We start from the raw sequence: 7,633 nt of genomic DNA on the forward strand, positions 1-7,633 counted from the left end.
ATTTTCAGCTCGCGCTGTACACATTTGCTATGTGAGGCATTATCTCATAAGGGAAATACTGGACAATCAAATTAATGACTTTCCAGGCTTCAGGATGCCTTTCTACACTATATAAAGGTGGAAATTTACATTGGAAACGTTTGGTTTAGCTGTTATAAAAGTTTGTTTTTTTAGTGCTGAAAATGCATTTTCAGCTCGCACTGTACACATTTGCTATGTGAGGCATTATCTCATAAGGGAAATACTGGACAATCAAATTAATGACTTCCCAGGCTTCAGGATGCCTTTTTACACTCTATAAATGTGGAAATTTACATTGGAAACGTTTGGTTTAGCTGTTAATGAAGTTTCGTTTTTTTAGTGCTGAAAATTCATTGTCTGCTGGCGCTGTACACTTTTTCTAAGTGTTGCAATATCTCATGAAGGAAATACTGGACAATCAAATTAATGACTTTCCAGGCTTCAGGATGCCTTTCTACACTATATAAAGGTGGAAATTTACATTTGAAACGTTTGGTTTAGCTGTTATAAAAGTTTGGTTTTTTAGTGCTGTAAATGCATTTTCAGCTCGCGCTGTACACATTTGCTATGAGAGGCATTATCTCATAAGGGAAATATTGGACAATCAAATTAATGACTGCCCAGGCTTCAGGATGTCTTTTTACACTATATAAAGGTGGAAATTTACATTGGAAACGTTTGGTTTAGCTGTTATAAAAGTTTGGTTTTTTAGTGCTTAAAATGCATTTTCAGCTCGCACTGTACACATTTGCTATGTGAGGCATTATCTCATAAGGGAAATACTGGACAATCAAATTAATGACTTCCCAGGCTTCAGGATGCCTTTTTACACTCTATAAAGGTGGAAATTTACATTGGAAACGTTTGGTTTAGCTGTTATAAAAGTTTGTTTTTTTCGTGCTGTAAATGCATTTTCAGCTCGCGCTGTACACATTTGCAATGAGAGGCATTATCTCATAAGGGAAATATTGGACAATCAAATTAATGACTGCCCAGGCTTCAGGATGTATTTTTACACTATATAAAGGTGGAAATTTACATTGGAAACGTTTAGTTTAGCTTTTAATGAACTTTCGTTTTTTTAGTGCTGAAAATTCATTGTCTGCTGGCGCTGTACACTTTTTCTAAGTGTTGCAATATCTCATGAAGGAAATACTGGACAATCAAATTAATGACTTTCCAGGCCTCAGGATGTCTTTTTACACTATATAAAGGTGGAAATTTACATTGGAAACGTTTGGTTTAGCTGTTGTAAAAGTTTGGTTTTTTAGTGCTGTAAATGCATTTTCAGCTCGCGCTGTACACATTTGCTATGAGAGGCATTATCTCATAAGGGAAATATTGGACAATCAAATTAATGGCTGCCTAGGCTTCAGGATGTCTTTTTACACTATATAAAGGTGGAAATTTACATTGGAAACTTTTAGTTTAGCTGTTAATGAAGTTTCGTTTTTTTAGTGCTGAAAATTCATTGTCTGCTGGCGCTGTACACTTTTTCTAAGTGTTGCAATATCTCATGAAGGAAATACTGGACAATCAAATTAATGACTTTCCAGGCCTCAGGATGTCTTTTTACACTATATAAAGGTGGAAATATACATTGGAAACTTTTAGTTTAGCTGTTAATGAAGTTTCGTTTTTTTAGTGCTGAAAATTCATTGTCTGCTGGCGCTATACACTTTTTCTAAGTGTTGCAATATCTCATGAAGGAAATACTGGACAATCAAATTAATGACTGCCCAGGCTTCAGGATGTCTTTTTACACTATATAAAGGTGGAAATATACATTGGAAACTTTTAGTTTAGCTGTTAATGAAGTTTCGTTTTTTTAGTGCTGAAAATTCATTGTCTGCTGGCGCTGTACACTTTTTCTAAGTGTTGCAATATCTCATGAAGGAAATACTGGACAATCAAATTAATGACTTTCCAGGCTTCAGGATGCCTTTCTACACTATATAAAGGTGGAAATGTACATTGGAAACGTTTGGTTTAGCTGTTATAAAAGTTTGGTTTTTTAGTGCTGTAAATGCATTTTCAGCTCGCGCTGTACACATTTGCTATGAGAGGCATTATCTCATAAGGGAAATATTGGACAATCAAATTAATGACTGCCCAGGCTTCAGGATGTCTTTTTACACTTATAAGGGTGGAAATTTACATTGGAAACGTTTGGTTTAGCTGTTATAAAAGTTTGGTTTTTTAGTGCTGAAAATGCATTTTCAGCTCGCACTGTACACATTTGCTATGTGAGGCATTATCTCATAAGGGAAATACTGGACAATCAAATTAATGACTTTCCAGGCTTCAGGATGCCTTTCTACACTATATGAAGGTGGAAATGTACATTGGAAACGTTTGGTTTAGCTGTTATAAAAGTTTGGTTTTTTAGTGCTGTAAATGCATTTTCAGCTCGCGCTGTACACATTTACTATGAGAGGCATTATCTCATAAGGGAAATATTGGACAATCAAATTAATGACTGCCCAGGCTTCAGGATGTCTTTTTACACTATATAAAGGTGGAAATATACATTGGAAACGTTTAGTTTAGCTGTTAATGAAGTTTCGTTTTTTTAGTGCTGAAAATTCATTGTCTGCTGGCGCTGTACACTTTTTCTAAGTGTTGCAATATCTCATGAAGGAAATACTGGACAATCAAATTAATGACTTTCCAGGCTTCAGGATGCCTTTCTACACTATATAAAGGTAGAAATTTACATTGGAAACGTTTGGTTTAGCTGTTATAAAAGTTTGGGTTTTTAGTGCAGTAAATGCATTTTCAGCTCGCGCTGTACACATTTGCTATGAGAGGCATTATCTCATAAGGGAAATATTGGACAATCAAATTAATGACTGCCCAGGCTTCAGGATGTCTTTTTACACTATATAAAGGTGGAAATTTACATTGGAAACGTTTAGTTTAGCTGTTATTAAAGTTTGTTTTTTTAGTGCTGTAAATGCATTTTCAGCTCGCGCTGTACACATTTGCTATGTGAGGCATTCTCTCATAAGGGAAATACTGGACAATCAAATTAATGACTGCCCAGGCTTCAGGATGTCTTTTTACACTATATAAATGTGGAAATTTACATTGGAAACGTTTGGTTTAGCTGTTAATGAAGTTTCGTTTTTTTAGTGCTGAAAATTCATTGTCTGCTGGCGCTGTACACTTTTTCTAAGTGTTGCAATATCTCATGAAGGAAATACTGGACAATCAAATTAATGACTTTCCAGGCTTCAGGATGCCTTTCTACACTATATAAAGGTGGAAATTTACATTTGAAACGTTTGGTTTAGCTGTTATAAAAGTTTGGTTTTTTAGTGCTGTAAATGCATTTTCAGCTCGCACTGTACACATTTGCTATGAGAGGCATTATCTCATAAGGGAAATATTGGACAATCAAATTAATGACTGCCCAGGCTTCAGGATGTCTTTTTACACTATATAAAGGTGGAAATTTACATTGGAAACGTTTGGTTTAGCTGTTATAAAAGTTTGGTTTTTTAGTGCTTAAAATGCATTTTCAGCTCGCACTGTACACATTTGCTATGTGAGGCATTATCTCATAAGGGAAATACTGGACAATCAAATTAATGACTTCCCAGGCTTCAGGATGCCTTTTTACACTCTATAAAGGTGGAAATTTACATTGGAAACGTTTGGTTTAGCTGTTATAAAAGTTTGTTTTTTTCGTGCTGTAAATGCATTTTCAGCTCGCGCTGTACACATTTGCAATGAGAGGCATTATCTCATAAGGGAAATATTGGACAATCAAATTAATGACTGCCCAGGCTTCAGGATGTCTTTTTACACTATATAAAGGTGGAAATTTACATTGGAAACGTTTAGTTTAGCTTTTAATGAACTTTCGTTTTTTTAGTGCTGAAAATTCATTGTCTGCTGGCGCTGTACACTTTTTCTAAGTGTTGCAATATCTCATGAAGGAAATACTGGACAATCAAATTAATGACTTTCCAGGCCTCAGGATGTCTTTTTACACTATATAAAGGTGGAAATTTACATTGGAAACGTTTGGTTTAGCTGTTATAAAAGTTTGGTTTTTTAGTGCTGTAAATGCATTTTCAGCTCGCGCTGTACACATTTGCTATGAGAGGCATTATCTCATAAGGGAAATATTGGACAATCAAATTAATGGCTGCCTAGGCTTCAGGATGTCTTTTTACACTATATAAAGGTGGAAATTTACATTGGAAACTTTTAGTTTAGCTGTTAATGAAGTTTCGTTTTTTTAGTGCTGAAAATTCATTGTCTGCTGGCGCTGTACACTTTTTCTAAGTGTTGCAATATCTCATGAAGGAAATACTGGACAATCAAATTAATGACTTTCCAGGCTTCAGGATGCCTTTCTACACTATATAAAGGTGGAAATGTACATTGGAAACGTTTGGTTTAGCTGTTATAAAAGTTTGGTTTTTTAGTGCTGTAAATGCATTTTCAGCTCGCGCTGTACACATTTGCTATGAGAGGCATTATCTCATAAGGGAAATATTGGACAATCAAATTAATGACTGCCCAGGCTTCAGGATGTCTTTTTACACTATATAAGGGTGGAAATTTACATTGGAAACGTTTAGTTTAGCTGTTAATGAAGTTTCGTTTTTTTAGTGCTGAAAATTCATTGTCTGCTGGCGCTGTACACTTTTTCTAAGTGTTGCAATATCTCATGAAGGAAATACTGGACAATCAAATTAATGACTTTCCAGGCTTCAGGATGCCTTTCTACACTATATAAAGGTGGAAATGTACATTGGAAACGTTTGGTTTAGCTGTTATAAAAGTTTGGTTTTTTAGTGCTGTAAATGCATTTTCAGCTCGCGCTGTACACATTTGCTATGAGAGGCATTATCTCATAAGGGAAATATTGGACAATCAAATTAATGACTGCCCAGGCTTCAGGATGTCATTTTACACTATATAAAGGTGGAAATATACATTGGAAACGTTTAGTTTAGCTGTTAATGAAGTTTCGTTTTTTTAGTGCTGAAAATTCATTGTCTGCTGGCGCTGTACACTTTTTCTAAGTGTTGCAATATCTCATGAAGGAAATACTGGACAATCAAATTTATGACTTTCCAGGCTTCAGGATGCCTTTCTACACTATATAAAGGTGGAAATTTACATTGGAAACGTTTGGTTTAGCTGTTATAAAAGTTTGTTTTTTTAGTGCTGTAAATACATTTTCAGCTCGCGCTGTACACATTTGCTATGAGAGGCATTATCTCATAAGGGAAATATTGGACAATCAAATTAATGACTGCCCAGGCTTCAGGATGTCTTTTTACACTATATAAAGGTGGAAATTTACATTGGAAACGTTTGGTTTAGCTGTTATAAAAGTTTGGTTTTTTAGTGCTTAAAATGCATTTTCAGCTCGCACTGTACACATTTGCTATGTGAGGCATTATCTCATAAGGGAAATACTGGACAATCAAATTAATGACTTCCCAGGCTTCAGGATGCCTTTTTACACTCTATAAAGGTGGAAATTTACATTGGAAACGTTTGGTTTAGCTGTTATAAAAGTTTGTTTTTTTCGTGCTGTAAATGCATTTTCAGCTCGCGCTGTACACATTTGCAATGAGAGGCATTATCTCATAAGGGAAATATTGGACAATCAAATTAATGACTGCCCAGGCTTCAGGATGTCTTTTTACACTATATAAAGGTGGAAATTTACATTGGAAACGTTTAGTTTAGCTGTTAATGAAGTTTCGTTTTTTTTAGTGCTGAAAATTCATTGTCTGCTGGCGCTGTACACTTTTTCTAAGTGTTGCAATATCTCATGAAGGAAATACTGGACAATCAAATTAATGACTTTCCAGGCTTCAGGATGCCTTTCTACACTATATAAAGGTGGAAATTTACATTGGAAACGTTTGGTTTAGCTGTTATAAAAGTTTGGTTTTTTAGTGCTGTAAATGCATTTTCAGCTCGCGCTGTACACATTTGCTATGAGAGGCATTATCTCATAAGGGAAATATTGGACAATCAAATTAATGACTGCCCAGGCTTCAGGATGTCTTTTTACACTATATAAAGGTGGAAATTTACATTGGAAACGTTTGGTTTAGCTGTTATAAAAGTTTGGTTTTTTAGTGCTGTAAATGCATTTTCAGCTCGCGCTGTACACATTTGCTATGTGAGGCATTATCTCATAAGGGAAATACTGGACAATCAAATTAATGACTGCCCAGGCTTCAGGATGTCTTTTTACACTATATAAAGGTGGAAATTTACATTGGAAACGTTTGGTTTAGCTGTTATAAAAGTTTGGTTTTTTAGTGCTGTAAATGCATTTTCAGCTCGCGCTGTACACATTTGCTATGAGAGGCATTATCTCATAAGGGAAATATTGGACAATCAAATTAATGACTGCCCAGGCTTCAGGATGTCTTTTTACTCTATATAAAGGTGGAAATTTACATTGGAAACGTTTAGTTTAGCTGTTAATGAAGTTTCGTTTTTTTAGTGCTGAAAATTCATTGTCTGCTGGCGCTGTACACTTTTTCTAAGTGTTGCAATATCTCATGAAGGAAATACTGGACAATCAAATCAATGACTTTCCAGGCTTCAGGATGCCTTTCTACACTAGATAAAGGTGGAAATTTACATTGGAAACGTTTGGTTTAGCAGTTATAAAAGTTTGGTTTTTTAGTGCTGTAAATGCATTTTCAGCTCGCACTGTACACATTTGCTATGTGAGGCATTATCTCATAAGGGAAATACTGGACAATCAAATTAATGACTTCCCAGGCTTCAGGATGCCTTTTTACACTCTATAAATGTGGAAATTTACATTGGAAACGTTTGGTTTAGCTGTTAATGAAGTTTCGTTTTTTTAGTGCTGAAAATTCATTGTCTGCTGGCGCTGTACACTTTTTCTAAGTGTTGCAATATCTCATGAAGGAAATACTGGACAATCAAATTAATGACTTTCCAGGCTTCAGGATGCCTTTCTACACTATATAAAGGTGGAAATGTACATTGGAAACGTTTGGTTTAGCTGTTATAAAAGTTTGGTTTTTTAGTGCTGTAAATGCATTTTCAGCTCGCGCTGTACACATTTGCTATGAGAGGCATTATCTCATAAGGGAAATATTGGACAATCAAATTAATGGCTGCCTAGGCTTCAGGATGTCTTTTTACACTATATAAAGGTGGAAATTTACATTGGAAACTTTTAGTTTAGCTGTTAATGAAGTTTCGTTTTTTTAGTGCTGAAAATTCATTGTCTGCTGGCGCTGTACACTTTTTCTAAGTGTTGCAATATCTCATGAAGGAAATACTGGACAATCAAATTAATGACTTTCCAGGCTTCAGGATGCCTTTCTACACTATATAAAGGTGGAAATGTACATTGGAAACGTTTGGTTTAGCTGTTATAAAAGTTTGGTTTTTTAGTGCTGTAAATGCATTTTCAGCTCGCGCTGTACACATTTGCTATGAGAGGCATTATCTCATAAGGGAAATATTGGACAATCAAATTAATGACTGCCCAGGCTTCAGGATGTCTTTTTACACTATATAAGGGTGGAAATTTACATTGGAAACGTTTAGTTTAGCTGTTAATGAAGTTTCGTTTTTTTAGTGC

The sequence above is a fragment of the Idiotropiscis lumnitzeri genome, unplaced genomic scaffold, assembly GCF_059441095.1.
Source record: "Idiotropiscis lumnitzeri isolate Australia: NSW breed Sydney's pygmy pipehorse unplaced genomic scaffold, RoL_Ilum_1.0 HiC_scaffold_109, whole genome shotgun sequence".
NCBI lineage: Eukaryota > Metazoa > Chordata > Actinopteri > Syngnathiformes > Syngnathidae > Idiotropiscis > Idiotropiscis lumnitzeri.